This window comes from Tasmannia lanceolata, unplaced genomic scaffold (assembly GCF_043159265.1).
Source record: "Tasmannia lanceolata isolate RefF3 unplaced genomic scaffold, GAP_Taslan_0.1 ptg000272l, whole genome shotgun sequence".
NCBI lineage: Eukaryota > Viridiplantae > Streptophyta > Magnoliopsida > Canellales > Winteraceae > Tasmannia > Tasmannia lanceolata.
In genome coordinates this window covers 12,501-27,500 of record NW_027518947.1, presented here as the reverse complement: position 1 = coordinate 27,500, position 15,000 = coordinate 12,501, and positions in this window count along the sequence as shown.

The window sequence follows — 15,000 nt, the reverse complement described above, 5'->3', positions numbered from 1 at the left end:
CAGATGGGATTCAGATAAAGATCTTATTTCCTTTCTGTCTGAAACCTTGGCGGGATCTAAACTACAATTTCATCATAGAGATCCAATGAAAAACAAAGGAAAAATAGAAAATTTTTGTTTTTTAACGGTCTGGGGAATGGAAACTGAATTACCTTTTGGTTCTCCACGAAAAGAACCTTCTTTTTTTGAACCCATTTTTAAAGAACTCGAAAAAAAAACGAGAAAAGTTCAAAAAAAATATTTTCGAGTTTTCAGAATTTTAAAAGAAAGAACAAAATGTTGTCTAAAGGTCTCAAAAGAAAAAATAAGATGGGTTATCAAAATAGTTCTATTTATAAAAAGAATAATGAAAGAGCTTACAAAAGTGAACTCAATTTTATTATTTGGGTTGAGGAAAGGCTATCAACCGAGTGAAACTGGAAAAGATTTCATAATCAGTAATAAGATTACTCACGACTCGACTATTCAAATTAGATCCATGGATTGGACAAATTATTCACTGACAGAAAAAAAAATGAAAGATCTGACTGATAGTACAACCAAAATCAAAAATCAAATAGAAAAAATAAAAAAAGACAAGAAAAAAATATTTCTAACTACAGATACAGATATAAATATTAGTCCTAACAAGACAAGTTTTGATGATGAAAGATCGGAATCACAGAAACATATTTGGCAGAGATCAAAAAAAAGAAGTGCCCGATTAATACGTAAATCGCAATATTTTATAAAATATTTCATTGAAAGAATATACATAGATATCTTTCTATGTGCCATTAACATTCCCAGGATTAATACACAACTTTTCCTTGAATCAACAAAAAATCTTATCGATAAATATATTTACAATAATGAAACAAATAAAGAAGGAATTGATGAAACAAATCAAAATACAACTCAGTTTATTTTGACTATCCAAAAGTCACTTTCTATTTCGAATATTCGAAATAATAATTCACAGATTTATTGTAACTTATCTTTCTTGTCCCAAGCATATGTATTTTACAAATTATCACAAAACCAAGAAGTTATTAACAAGTATCACTTGATATCTGTACTTCAATATCATGGCGCATCTCCTTTTATTAAGCATAGAATAAAGGACTATTTGGGTACACGAGGAATTTTTGATTTCAAACCAAGACATAAGAAATTTTCGAATTCCAGAATGAATGAATGGAAAAACTGGTTAAAGCGTCATTATCAATACAATTTATCTCAGAATAGATGGTCTAGATTAGTATCGAAAAAATGGCGAACTAGAGTCAATCATCGTCGTACGATTGAAAATAAAGATTCCAAAAAATGGGATTCATATGAAAAAGAAAAAGACCAATTCATTTATTACGAGAAAGAAAATGATTGCGCGGTGAATTCATTGCCGAGTCAAAAAGAAAAATTTAAAAAACACTACAGATATGATCTTTTATCGTGTAAATATATTAATTATGAGGATAGGAAGAGCTCATATATTTATGTATCCCCGTTAAAAGTAAATGGGGGCCGAGAGATTCCCTATAATGACAACACACCTAAACCCGAATCATGTTATGTACTGGGGGATATAGCTATTAGTGATTATCTAGAAGAAGAGTCTATTATGGATACGGGTAAAAATCCGGATAGAAAATATTTTGAGTGGAGAATTCTGCATTTTTGTCTTAGAAAAAATATCGATATTGATACCTGGACCGATATGGATACTGGGACCAATATTAATAAAAATACTAAGAATGGGATTAATGATTATGAAATAATTGATAAAAAAGATCTTTTTTATTTCACGATTCATCAAGAAATCAACCCACCCAATCAAAAAAAAAACTTTTTTGATTGGATGGGAATGAATGAAGAAATGCGATATCGTCCCATATCGAATCTGGAATCTTGGTTCTTCCCAGAATTTGTGCGACTTTATGATACATATAAAATGAAACCATGGATCATACCAATCAAATTACTTCTTTTAAATTTTCATGGAAATAAAAACATTAGTGAAAATAAAAACATTAGTGAAAATCAAAAAAAAGATCTTCGTATATCATCTAATCAAAAAGAATATCTTGAATTAGAGAACCGAAATAAAGAAAAAGAAGAAGAACAGCCGGGCCAAGGGGATATTAGATCAGATGCACGAAACCAAGAGAATCTTGAATCAGATGCACAAAAAAAAAAAAATATGTTGAAAAGGATTACGCGGAATCAGACATTAAAAAAAGGAGAAAGAAAAGAAAATACAAGAGCAACAGAGAAGCAGAACTAGAGTTCTTCCTAAAAAGAGATATTTGCTTTTTCAATTGAGATGGGACGATTCTTTGAATCAAAGAATGATCAATAATATCAAGGTATATTGCCTCCTGCTTAGACTGATAAATCCAAGGGAAATTGCTATATCCTCTATTCAAAGAGGAGAAATGCGCCTGGACGTAATGTTGATTCAGAAGGATCTCACTCTTACGGAATTGATAAAAAGGGGAATATTTATTATTGAACCAGCCCGCCTGTCTATAAAACGGGATGGACAATTTATTATGTATCAAACCATAGGCATTTCATTGGTCCATAAGAGTAAACACCAAACTAATCGAGAACGTCGAGAAAAAAAATATGTTGATGAGAATTCTTTCAATGGATCTATTGCACAACATGGAAAGATGCTTATGAATGGAGATGAAAATCATTATGATTTTCTTGTTCCTGAAAATATTCTATCTCCTAGACGTCGTAGAAAATTGAGAATTTTAATGTGTTTCAATTTCAGTAATGAGAATATTGTGGATATAAATCCAGTATTTTTCAATGAGAATAACGTAAAGAACTCTGGGCAATTTTTGGATGAGGACAAGTGTCTTGATACAGATACAAATAAATTCATTCAATTCAAATTATTTCTTTGGCCCAATTATCGATTAGAAGATTTAGCTTGTATGAATCGCTATTGGTTTGATACGAATAATGGCAGTCGTTTCAGTATGTCAAGAATATATATGTATCCACGATTCAGAATTAGTTAATGGTACATTTTATATACATCATGTATCATAGCCGATATATGAAGACAGACAGGTGTACACACACGTTGTGTTACATTACATTCTGACACATGATACTGATTCAATGACGTATCAATTGGACCTAGGAATGAATCAACAGAATCTTCTTAAACCCAAATCATTCTCTTTCGTGGGTCCAGAAATGTACCATCCCTTTCTATGTATTGTATCCGAATCAAATTACAAATTAAATTGGATTTATTAATTCAATTTAAATAGAAAAAGTTATTATATGAATAAATCCAGATTATTGTGTGTACCAGATCGAAATGACTGGCATTATCATTTTATTATTATTCCTGATCGGTAAAATCCATATTTGTGGGAACGAAAGAAAAAAAAAAAGAGAGAAGAATTATTCTTTTTTATGGTAAAAAATTTATTTATCTCGGTTATTCCGCAAGAAGAAAAAGAAAAAAACAAAGGGTCTGTTGAATTTCAAGTATTCAATTTCACCAATAAGATACGGAGACTTACTGCACATTTTGAATTTCACAGAAAAGACTATTTATCTCAGAGAGGTCTGCGAAAAATTCTGGGAAAACGTCAACGGCTGCTGGCTTATTTGTCAAAAAAAAATAGAGTACGTTATAAGGAATTAATTGGTCAGTTGGATATTCGGGAGCCAAAAAATCGTTAATTTGAGGATTCATTTGAATTTTTTGGTTTATTAGATCTTGAATTTTGATGAACTTTGTTTCGTTTTCAACAATTCATGGAATAATGAATCGGGGAAGAAAGCATATGACTGTACCGGCTACAAAAAAAGACCTCATGATAGTCAATATGGGCCCTCACCACCCATCAATGCATGGTGTTCTTCGACTCATTGTTACTCTAGATGGTGAAGATGTTATTGACTGTGAACCTATATTGGGTTATTTACACAGAGGAATGGAAAAAATTGCGGAAAACCGAACAATTATACAATATCTGCCGTATGTAACACGTTGGGATTATTTAGCTACTATGTTCACAGAGGCAATAACGGTAAATGCCCCCGAACAATTGGGAAATATTCAAGTACCTAAAAGAGCCAGTTATATCAGAGTTATTATGCTGGAGCTAAGTCGTATAGCTTCTCATTTGTTATGGCTTGGGCCTTTTATGGCAGATATCGGTGCACAGACTCCTTTCTTCTATATTTTCCGAGAGAGAGAATTGCTATATGATCTATTCGAAGCTGCCACAGGTATGCGAATGATGCATAATTATTTCCGTATCGGAGGAGTAGCTGCTGATCTACCTCACGGATGGATAGATAAATGTTTGGATTTCTGCGATTATTCTTTAACAGGAGTTGTTGAATATCAAAAGCTTATTACGCGGAATCCTATTTTTTTGGAACGAGTTGAAGGAGTGGGCATTATTGGTGGAGAGGAAGCAATAAATTGGGGTTTATCGGGACCAATGCTACGAGCTTCCGGAATCCAATGGGATCTTCGTAAAGTTGATCATTATGAGTGTTACGATGAATTCGATTGGGAAGTCCAATGGCAAAAAGAAGGAGACTCATTAGCTCGTTATTTAGTACGAATCAGTGAAATGACGGAATCTATAAAAATTCTTCAACAGGCTCTGGAAGGAATTCCGGGGGGACCCTATGAGAATTTAGAAGTACGACGCTTTGATAGAGCAAAGGATTCTGAATGGAACGATTTTGAATACCGATTCATTAGTAAAAAACCTTCTCCCACCTTTGAATTGTTAAAACAAGAACTTTATGTGAGAGTAGAAGCCCCAAAAGGAGAATTAGGAATTTTTCTGATAGGAGATAATAGTGTTTTTCCCTGGAGATGGAAAATTCGTCCACCGGGTTTCATAAATTTGCAAATTATTCCTCAGCTAGTTAAAAGAATGAAATTGGCTGATATCATGACGATACTAGGTAGTATAGATATCATTATGGGAGAAGTTGATCGTTGAAATGATAATTGATACGACAGAAGTACAAGCTATCAATTCTTTTTCCAGATCGGAATCTTTAAAAGAAGGCTATGGCCTTATAGGGACGCTTGTCCCTATTTTTACTCCCGTATCGGGGATCACAATAGGGGTACTCGTGATTGTGTGGTTAGAAAGAGAAATATCCGCAGGGATACAACAACGTATTGGGCCTGAATATGCTGGTCCCTTGGGAATTCTTCAAGCTCTAGCGGATGGGACAAAACTGCTTTTCAAAGAGGATCTTCTCCCATCTAGAGGAGATATTCGTTTATTCAGTATCGGGCCATCCATAGCGGTCATATCAATTCTACTAAGTTATTCAGTAATTCCTTTTGGCTATCGCCTTGTTCTAGCCGATCTCGGTATAGGTGTTTTTTTGTGGATCGCCATTTCCAGTATTGCTCCTATTGGACTTCTTATGTCAGGATATGGATCGAATAATAAATATTTCAGGTGGTCTACGAGCTGCTGCTCAATCTATTAGTTATGAAATACCATTAACTCCATGTGTGTTATCAATATCTCTACGTGTGATTCGTTGCAACATTAACTTTTATTTCTTTCCTTTATTTCTAGGAAAGAGGTTGAATGTATTGAATAGATATCTTGATTTTTTTATTCACCATTTAGGTTGATGAACTAAACGAGATGGTTATATGAGTGAAACAAAACAGCTTATGAATTCGCAGTAAGAAGATTGATTCTCATTCCCTATGTACGAGAGGAAAGTGTAAGTAAAGATAAGCGGTGGAAACTGTTTACCCCAAGATTGGTTGATTAGTCATCATGACTTGAAGCGGGTGCAAAAGATCAACTGTATGGAGTTTCTACAATTGTTATTGTATGCATTATCATATCGGGAATCAATCAAAAATGAGTGGACGGTTAGGAACACCAAGGTACACAAAGGATTCGTCATGGAAATAATGTAAGGTATCAAAAACCAAAGGGATATTTTTGCATAAAAGGAATCATAATGAGGGCTTTAAGTTGGTAGAAATGATCAAGCAGTACTTCCCCATGATTCCGATCCAGAGTATGCTCCTATCCACTGATTAAAGAAATGACTATCGGGAACGAAGTAATCCTTTATTTTTTTTTTGAGAATCCCCTCTTCTGCGAAAGAAGAACAGGAACGAAAGAAATGGAATGCAATAGGAAAAATAAATAGTAATAGATCTTTCTTTATTCTTTCTTTCCTCCATCCCATCCGTATTAATACAGATAGGCTTCTTATCATGATTCATGAAATGAACTAATGTAGAGTGTCTAATTCTTTTTCGTAATCGAAAGATATGGGTAGAAATATCTATTGATACAACGAGTATTTTATTGAAAGATTAAGCTATTACTGAACAAAGATAAATTGTAATATTAATTATAAAATAAATTATGAGAGCAATTCGGAAGCACTTTGAATTTGTTATTATAGCAGACAGAATTCCATTGGTCTAATTAGGGACTCCCTGATGCATCTTTACTCTATTCACTCTCAAAAAATGCCGAGGTAATACTGAATCAGTCCTTAGATTTATTTGTGGCCATCGAGGAGCCGTATGAAGCTGAGGTCTCATGTACGGTTCTGAAATAGCGATGGGAACAGTGATGTTATCATCGACTATGATTATCTAACAGTTCAAGTACAATTGATATAGTTGAGGCACAGTCAAAATATGGGTTTTGGGGATGGAATCTGTGGCGTCAACCCATAGGGTTTATAGTTTTTATAATTTCTTCCCTAGCAGAATGTGAGAGATTACCTTTTGATTTACCAGAAGCAGAAGAAGAATTAGTAGCGGGTTATCAAACCGAATATTCAGGTATCAAATTTGGTTTATTTTACGTTGCTTCTTACCTAAATCTACTAGTTTCTTCATTATTTGTAACAGTTCTTTACTTGGGCGGGTGGAATCTCTCTATTCCGTACATATTCATTCCTGAACTTTTCGGAATAAATAAAACGGGGGGAGTATTTGGAACAACGATTGGTATCCTTATTACATTAGCTAAAGCTTATTTGTTCCTGTTCATTCCTATCACAACAAGATGGACTTTACCTAGGATGAGAATGGACCAACTATTAAATCTTGGATGGAAATTTCTTTTACCCATTTCTCTGGGTAATCTATTATTGACAACTTCTTCCCAACTCCTTTCACTGTAACAGTATATGATACTCTAGATTCATAACCTCCCTTAAGCAAGAGAAAGAAATATCAAATTATTCATGGATAGCCACGATATGTTCCCTATGATGACTGGGTTCATGAATTATGGTCAACAAACAGTACGAGCTGCAAGGTACATTGGTCAAAGTTTCATGATTACCTTATCCCACGCGAATCGTTTACCTATAACTATTCAATATCCTTATGAAAAATCGATCACATCAGAGCGTTTCCGTGGTCGAATCCACTTTGAATTTGATAAATGCATTGCTTGTGAAGTATGTGTTCGTGTATGTCCCATAGATCTACCCGTTGTTGATTGGAGATTGGAAACAGATATTAGAAAGAAACGGTTGCTTAATTATAGTATTGATTTTGGAATCTGTATATTTTGTGGTAACTGCGTCGAGTATTGTCCAACAAACTGTCTATCAATGACTGAAGAATATGAACTTTCCACTTATGATCGTCACGAATTGAATTATAATCAAATTGCTTTGGGTCGGTTACCAATGTCAGTAATTGGGGATTACACAATTCGAACAATTATGAATTCGACTCAAATTAAAATAACCACAGATAAACCCCTTGATTCAATAACGATTACCAATGACTAAGATTCATTTTTGATCTAAAGGAGTGAAGCTTCTTTCATTTTGGTTGGTCAGTAACTACAAATCATAACTATTGATTGGTGAGAATCGCGGCTTGATTTGGATTTAGAATATATGAATATAGTCATGATGATTTCGGAATATCAAACTCCGAACTACTCTTTCGGATACAGAAGTGGAATTAGTCCAATAACTGTATCTACCTCAATCCAGACCCCATTACGATTCAATTAGAAACGTATCATATACAAGAAAAAAACAAGGTAACCTCTTTTTTCCTGGCTGGGTCAGTAAGGTCATGAAATATTTCAACTTTTTTTTATCTCTTATTTTATACATAATGGATTTACCTGGGCCAATACATGATATTCTTTTAGTATTTTTGGGATCAGGTCTTATACTAGGGGGTCTAGGAGTGGTATTACTTACCAATCCCATTTTTTCTGCCTTTTCATTGGGATTGGTTCTTGTTTGTATATCCTTATTCCATATTCTATCTAACTCCTATTTTGTAGCTGCTGCACAGCTCCTTATTTACGTGGGAGCTGTAAATGTCTTAATCATATTTGCTGTGATGTTCATGAATGGTTCAGAATATTACAATGATTTCTATCTTTGGACCGTTGGAGATGGGGTCACTTCACTGGTTTGTACAAGTATTCTTTTTTCACTAATTACTACTATTTCAGATACGTCATGGTATGGGATTATTTGGACTACAGGATCAAACCAGATTATAGAGCAGGACCTGATAAGTAATGTTCAACAAATTGGGATTCATTTATCAACAGATTTTTATCTTCCATTTGAACTCATTTCTATAATTCTTTTAGTTGCCTTGATAGGTGCAATTGCTATGGCTCGTCAGTAATAAATACTTAGAATTAGAAATGAATTAGAAATCCAAAATAAAATTAAAATAAATTTAAAATAAAAATAAATAAGGCCTTGTTCTGTCTTCTTGTATTGTTATTACATCCATTTTGCTTCAATTCAATTTATATATTTATTGTTCATATATTAAATTAAAAAGGGTTTTGTTTTAGTTCGATCCATTACCAATACCTTCCTTTGTTCCGTACTTGTTTTATATTCGAGTCAATCAGTGAAATTGTTGTTCATATTGAAATGAATCGAGATTGATGAGGAGTTGGTCAATGATGCTCGAGCATGTACTTATTTTGAGTGCCTATTTATTTTCTATTGGTATTTATGGATTGATCACAAGTCGAAATATGGTTAGAGCACTTATGTGTCTTGAGCTTATACTGAATGCGGTTAATATGAATCTCGTAACGTTTTCTGATTTATTTGATAGTCGACAATTAAAAGGAGACATTTTCTCGATCTTTGTTATAGCTATTGCAGCCGCTGAAGCAGCTATTGGGCCAGCTATTGTTTCGTCGATCCATCGTAACAGAAAATCAACTCGTATCAATCAATCGAACTTGTTGAATAAATAGTCATAATGATATAAAAAAAGACAGATATATATATAATATTATATTCACCAATTAAAATTAGCATATATGACTCGTATGACCATGTTTGCTGAAACGTAAGAAATCAAAGTATCTTGGTCCTCTTTCCTAAACAGATCCAGAGGTAAATTGATTCTAAAAAAAAATCAATTCTGGTAAACTACTGATTCATCTGGTATCTACAATATATGATTCATTTACTACCGATTTTACCAGATCGAAAATTGATAACGTTCAAAAAATTGATAGACACAATGTCACATTCAGTAAAGATTTATGATACATGTATAGGATGTACTCAATGTGTACGAGCCTGCCCCACAGATGTATTGGAAATGATACCTTGGGACGGATGTAAAGCTAAGCAAATTGCTCCTGCTCCAAGAACAGAAGACTGTGTAGGTTGTAAGAGATGTGAATCCGCTTGTCCAACAGATTTCTTGAGTGTCCGGGTTTATTTATGGCATGAGACAACTCGCAGCATGGGTCTAGCTTATTGATACGTTCCGTAAAACTCTACTTGAATCCATTTGATTCTTCTTTACCGACAAAAACCCGTACTCGAGAAAATATATTATTTCGAGCGCGGGTTTTTATGGTCAAAGTCTATCTTGTCTTTACCACGAGTTATTTTCCTTGGTTAACAATAATTGTTGTTTTTCCAATATCCGCGGGTTCATCAATTTTCTTTCTCCCTCATAGAGGAAATAAGGTGGTGAGATGGTATACTATATGCATCTGCTTGTTAGAACTCCTTCTAACGACCTATGCATTCTGTTATCATTTCCAATTGGACGATCCATTAATCCAATTGGAGGAGGATTATAAATGGATAAATATTTTGTATTTTCACTGGAGACTCGGGATCGATGGACTTTCCATCGGACCCATTTTACTGACGGGATTCATCACTACTTTAGCTACTTTAGCGGCTTGGCCAGTTACTAGAGATTCGCGATTGTTCCATTTCCTGATGTTAGCAATGTACAGCGGTCAAATAGGATCATTTTCTTCTCGAGACCTTTTACTTTTTTTCATCATGTGGGAGTTAGAATTAATTCCTGTTTACCTACTTTTATCCATGTGGGGAGGTAAGAAACGTCTGTACTCAGCTACAAAGTTCATTTTGTACACTGCGGGGGGTTCCATTTTTCTCTTAATGGGAGTTCCAGGTATGGGTTTATATGGTTCCAATGAACCAACATTAAATTTTGAAACATCAGCTAATCGATCGTATCCCGCGGCATTGGAAATAATATTCTATTTTGGCTTCTTTATTGCTTATGCTGTCAAATCACCGATTATACCCCTACATACATGGTTACCAGATACCCATGGAGAAGCACATTACAGTACATGTATGCTTCTAGCTGGAATTTTATTAAAAATGGGAGCATATGGATTGGTTCGGATCAATATGGAATTATTACCCCATGCTCATTCTATATTTTCTCCCTGGTTGATGATAGTCGGAACGATTCAAATAATCTATGCAGCTTCAACTTCTCCCGGTCAACGCAATTTAAAAAAGCGAATAGCCTATTCCTCCGTATCTCATATGGGTTTCACAATTATCGGAATTGCTTCCATAACTGATATGGGACTCAATGGAGCCATTTTACAAATCATTTCTCATGGATTTATTGGTGCTGCACTCTTTTTCTTGGCAGGAACGAGTTACGATAGAATACGTCTTGTTTATCTCGATGAAATGGGAGGAATAGCTACCCCAATGCCAAAAATATTTACCATGTTAAGTAGCTTCTCGATGGCTTCGCTTGCACTGCCAGGAATGAGTGGTTTTGTTGCAGAATTGGTAGTCTTTTTTGGAATAATTACCAGCCCAAAATACCTTTTAATGCCAAAAATACTAATTACTTTTGTAATGGCAATTGGAATGATATTAACTCCTATTTATTCATTATCTATGTTACGCCAGATGTTCTATGGATACAAACTATTCAATGTTACAAACTCCTACTTTGTGGATTCTGGACCGCGAGAACTATTTGTTTCGATCTGTATCTTTCTACCCGTAATAGGTATCGGTATTTATCCCGATTTCGTTCTCTCACTATCAGTTGAGAAGGTAGAAGCTATTCTATCTAATTACTTTCATAAATAGTTTTCATAAATAAGAAATAAAGTCAAATAATCCTGTGATTTACAAAATCGGTCGCTGTACACTGAAAAAAAAAAAATGAAGTGAATTGGAATTGTAATCAGATACATCTGGAGTTTTTGAGAACCATTTGAATTACTACTTGATTCAAATGGTTCTCAAAAACTCACACTAATTTTCGTTATATATTGGAGATTGATGTTCCCATGTATTCTTCAAGTCCCTTCTTCAATTCGCTGTTAATGTGAATGAACCATAACTATGTAGTCCTATTCCTAATAGATTGACCCCAAAATAGCATATCCAAATTATAAGAAATCCGATAGAAGCTACAATTGCCGAATTAACACCTTGCAAACTTTGATTTGTTCTAGTATGTAAATAAATCGCGAATATGGTCCAAGTAATAAATGCCCAAGTTTCCTTGGGGTCCCAATTCCAATAAGACCCCCATGCCTCATTAGCCCATACTGCTCCCGAAAGAATACCTATGGTTGAAAAGATAAACCCTAGACTAATGACACGATAACTCCAATGATCCAATCGCCGAGTCAATCGATACCTGTGATAATTTCTAAATGAAGGAAAAGAAGTGTTTTGTAAAACACTTCTTTTCTCATTCAAGTATTGGATCTCACCAAAGGAAAATGTCCCAATTAATAAATGATTGGTTTTAACAACAATATCTGTGTTTTTTCGAAATGTGATGACTAGAAAAGCTACTGATAATAACGCTCCACATAAAAGAGCTGCATAGCTCAATAACATCATACTTACGTGCATCATTAACCACTGGGATTGTAGGGCGGGTACTAATATTGCGGATTGATGCATTTCAGTTAAAAGACCTGAAGTGGCAAAGCCTTGGGTAAAAATAGCACTTGGCCCAGTTATTGCGCTTAAATTATTTTTATGGTTCCCCACTTTAGGAACCATATGAATAATGGAGAAACTCCATGAAAGGAACATTAATGATTCATATAAATCACTTAACGGGAAATGTCTCAAATAAATCCAACGAGTTATTAATAATCCTGTTATACAGAAAAAAGTAGCTATAATGCCTTTTTCTGATGAATCACATATTCCTACGATTTGATGGACTAATAAATCCATCAAATGAATCGTAATAACAATTGAAATGATCGAAAAAGATATGTGAGTTAATATATGTTCTAAAGTCGCAAATATCATAAAAAATTATTTTGTAAAAAAAAAAAGGGGGGGTGTGTGTTCCTCAATTATGGAATGGAAATAAGGAAAGGAATTGAATTCCTTATAAGATAGGATTTATCTTGCCCCTTTTAGGGGATGCCGCCACTCGGATTCGAACCGAGATGCTCTAGCACTGCTTCCTAAGAGCAGCGTGTCTACCGATTTCACCATGGCGGCTTGATCGAAATAATAATAGCCCATACTATGTTCAATCGTCGAGATTGATGGATTCAATCCAATCGATCTTAGGAAAGATTAGAATCGATGAATCAAAAAACTCGTTCAAATAAATATTTGAACGTTCAATAATACTTAACTTAGTATAGTGGTATGGTGTCAGTTTTAACAATCATTTTCACGGAGTATAAGTCCCCCTGGACCAGTTGGAACTAGAGGGTTATGTCCTCAGTCGAGGTATACAACTAAAAATTGTCCTTTTTTTTCTATCTCATTTTTTTTTTATGATTCATTTCTCATTTATCTCATTTCATGGATCCGACATAAAAATGAGATTTTTGTTATTGTGAAAGCGAATTGATGGGGAAAGTTACAATCCCCATCTCGCAAATTATAAAAATCTAATAGAATACCATTCTAGAATACTATAAGGAATGAAAAGTGAAACCTTTATCTTCTATCTAATGACTTCTTTTTTTTTTTTTCAAACAAAACAAAACGGAAATCAATCGTTTTTAGAACTCAATTAGACAGGCGAATTATTATTCTACATACCACAACATCCAGTTCTATCTCATATTGATGAGTTCCAAAATTCGTTAATGTAAAATGTAAATTATTCATCTTCTAAATCATCCAATTCATCGAGTCATGTCGATTCATTCAGATTATTCCGCGGCTTTATTACTTGTTTGTTGCACAAAAAAACTTTTTGAATGCCCGGTAGAAATAGATTTAGCTAAGGATAAAGCTTTTATCGCGGCCCAATATCCCTTTCTCTTCCAAATATTTTTGCGAATACGCTTTTTTGACATAGAAGTACGTTTCTTTGGAACTGCCATTTTAAAAGAAAGAGGTTTCTCATTTTTATAGTTGGATGTGAAAGACATGTATTGTATTGTTCAAAATAAATCGTTCTTTCTATCCATTATCTATATCTATTCCATAGTGGATACTTCCTTCATAACATAAAAAATACAGATATGTGCGCATCACATATAGTATAACTAGGGATGAAAAAAAAAAAAGGGTTCCAATTTATATCTCAGTCTATTTATATATCGTCATGTTACATTTAATAAATCAAATCAAAAAACTTAAGAACCCATACATTTTACCCTTACCTAATTTAAGAAAACAATAATATAAAATTTTTTCGATTAATTGATCAAACTCGAGAATGGAGTACCCATAATTTAAATTCAAATGAGATCATGTAGTTAATCTCTTAAACGATACATTACTTGATAAAGGTCATTTTAGTAATTTATTATTTCAGCTCTATGCGAAATGACGAGTATCGTAGGATTTTCCATAAAATATGTTTGTTTTATTTGACTAGAAGCCAATCAATCAGTTCCAGAATGAATTAGTCAATGACTCCAAATAAACTAACTAAAATAACTAGGTGTTATTTTATTAGGTCGAGTTATTGGTGGATCCTATAATTCATATCAGAATCAAGTACTATTTTGGTGTAATTCTTTTTCCTTATTACTATATGGATATAAATCACCGTAATAGTGGAATGATTGAAAATCTCATATTCTGTATCTCAATAAATATCTTAGTTAATCACTAGGTAGTCATTTTTAAGCAGTAACTTGGTTATTTGAACAATTGTAACTTCTTGATTTGAATTTTTCAAATATCTGGGAAAGAATCAGAATAATGAAGAATTCAAAATAATATTTGAGTTTTTATATCTTGATTTTTTTATTTATTTGATTATTGCTCTTTACAAAAAAGATAAGAGCTGGTGAATCGGAAAAATTAATAAGAATAAAAAAAAAAAGTTTGATTTGATTATGCAACCCATATATCAATATGCATGGATCATACCTTTCGTTCCACTTCCAGTTACTATGTCAATAGGATTGGGACTTCTGCTTGTTCCGACCGCAACAAAAAATCTTCGTCGTATGTGGGCTTTTCCCAGTGTTTCATTGCTAAGTATAGTTATGGTTTTTTCGGCCGATCTGTCTGTTCAACAAATAGATGGCAGTTCCATCTATCAATATCTATGGTCTTGGACCATCAATAATGATTTTTCCTTAGAGTTCGGACACTTGATCGACCCACTTACTTCTATTATGTCAATACTAATCACTACTGTCGGAATCATGGTTCTTATTTATAGTGACAAGTATATGTCTCATGATCAAGGATATTTGAGATTTTTTGCTTATATGAGTTTTTCCAATACTTCCATGTTGGGATTAG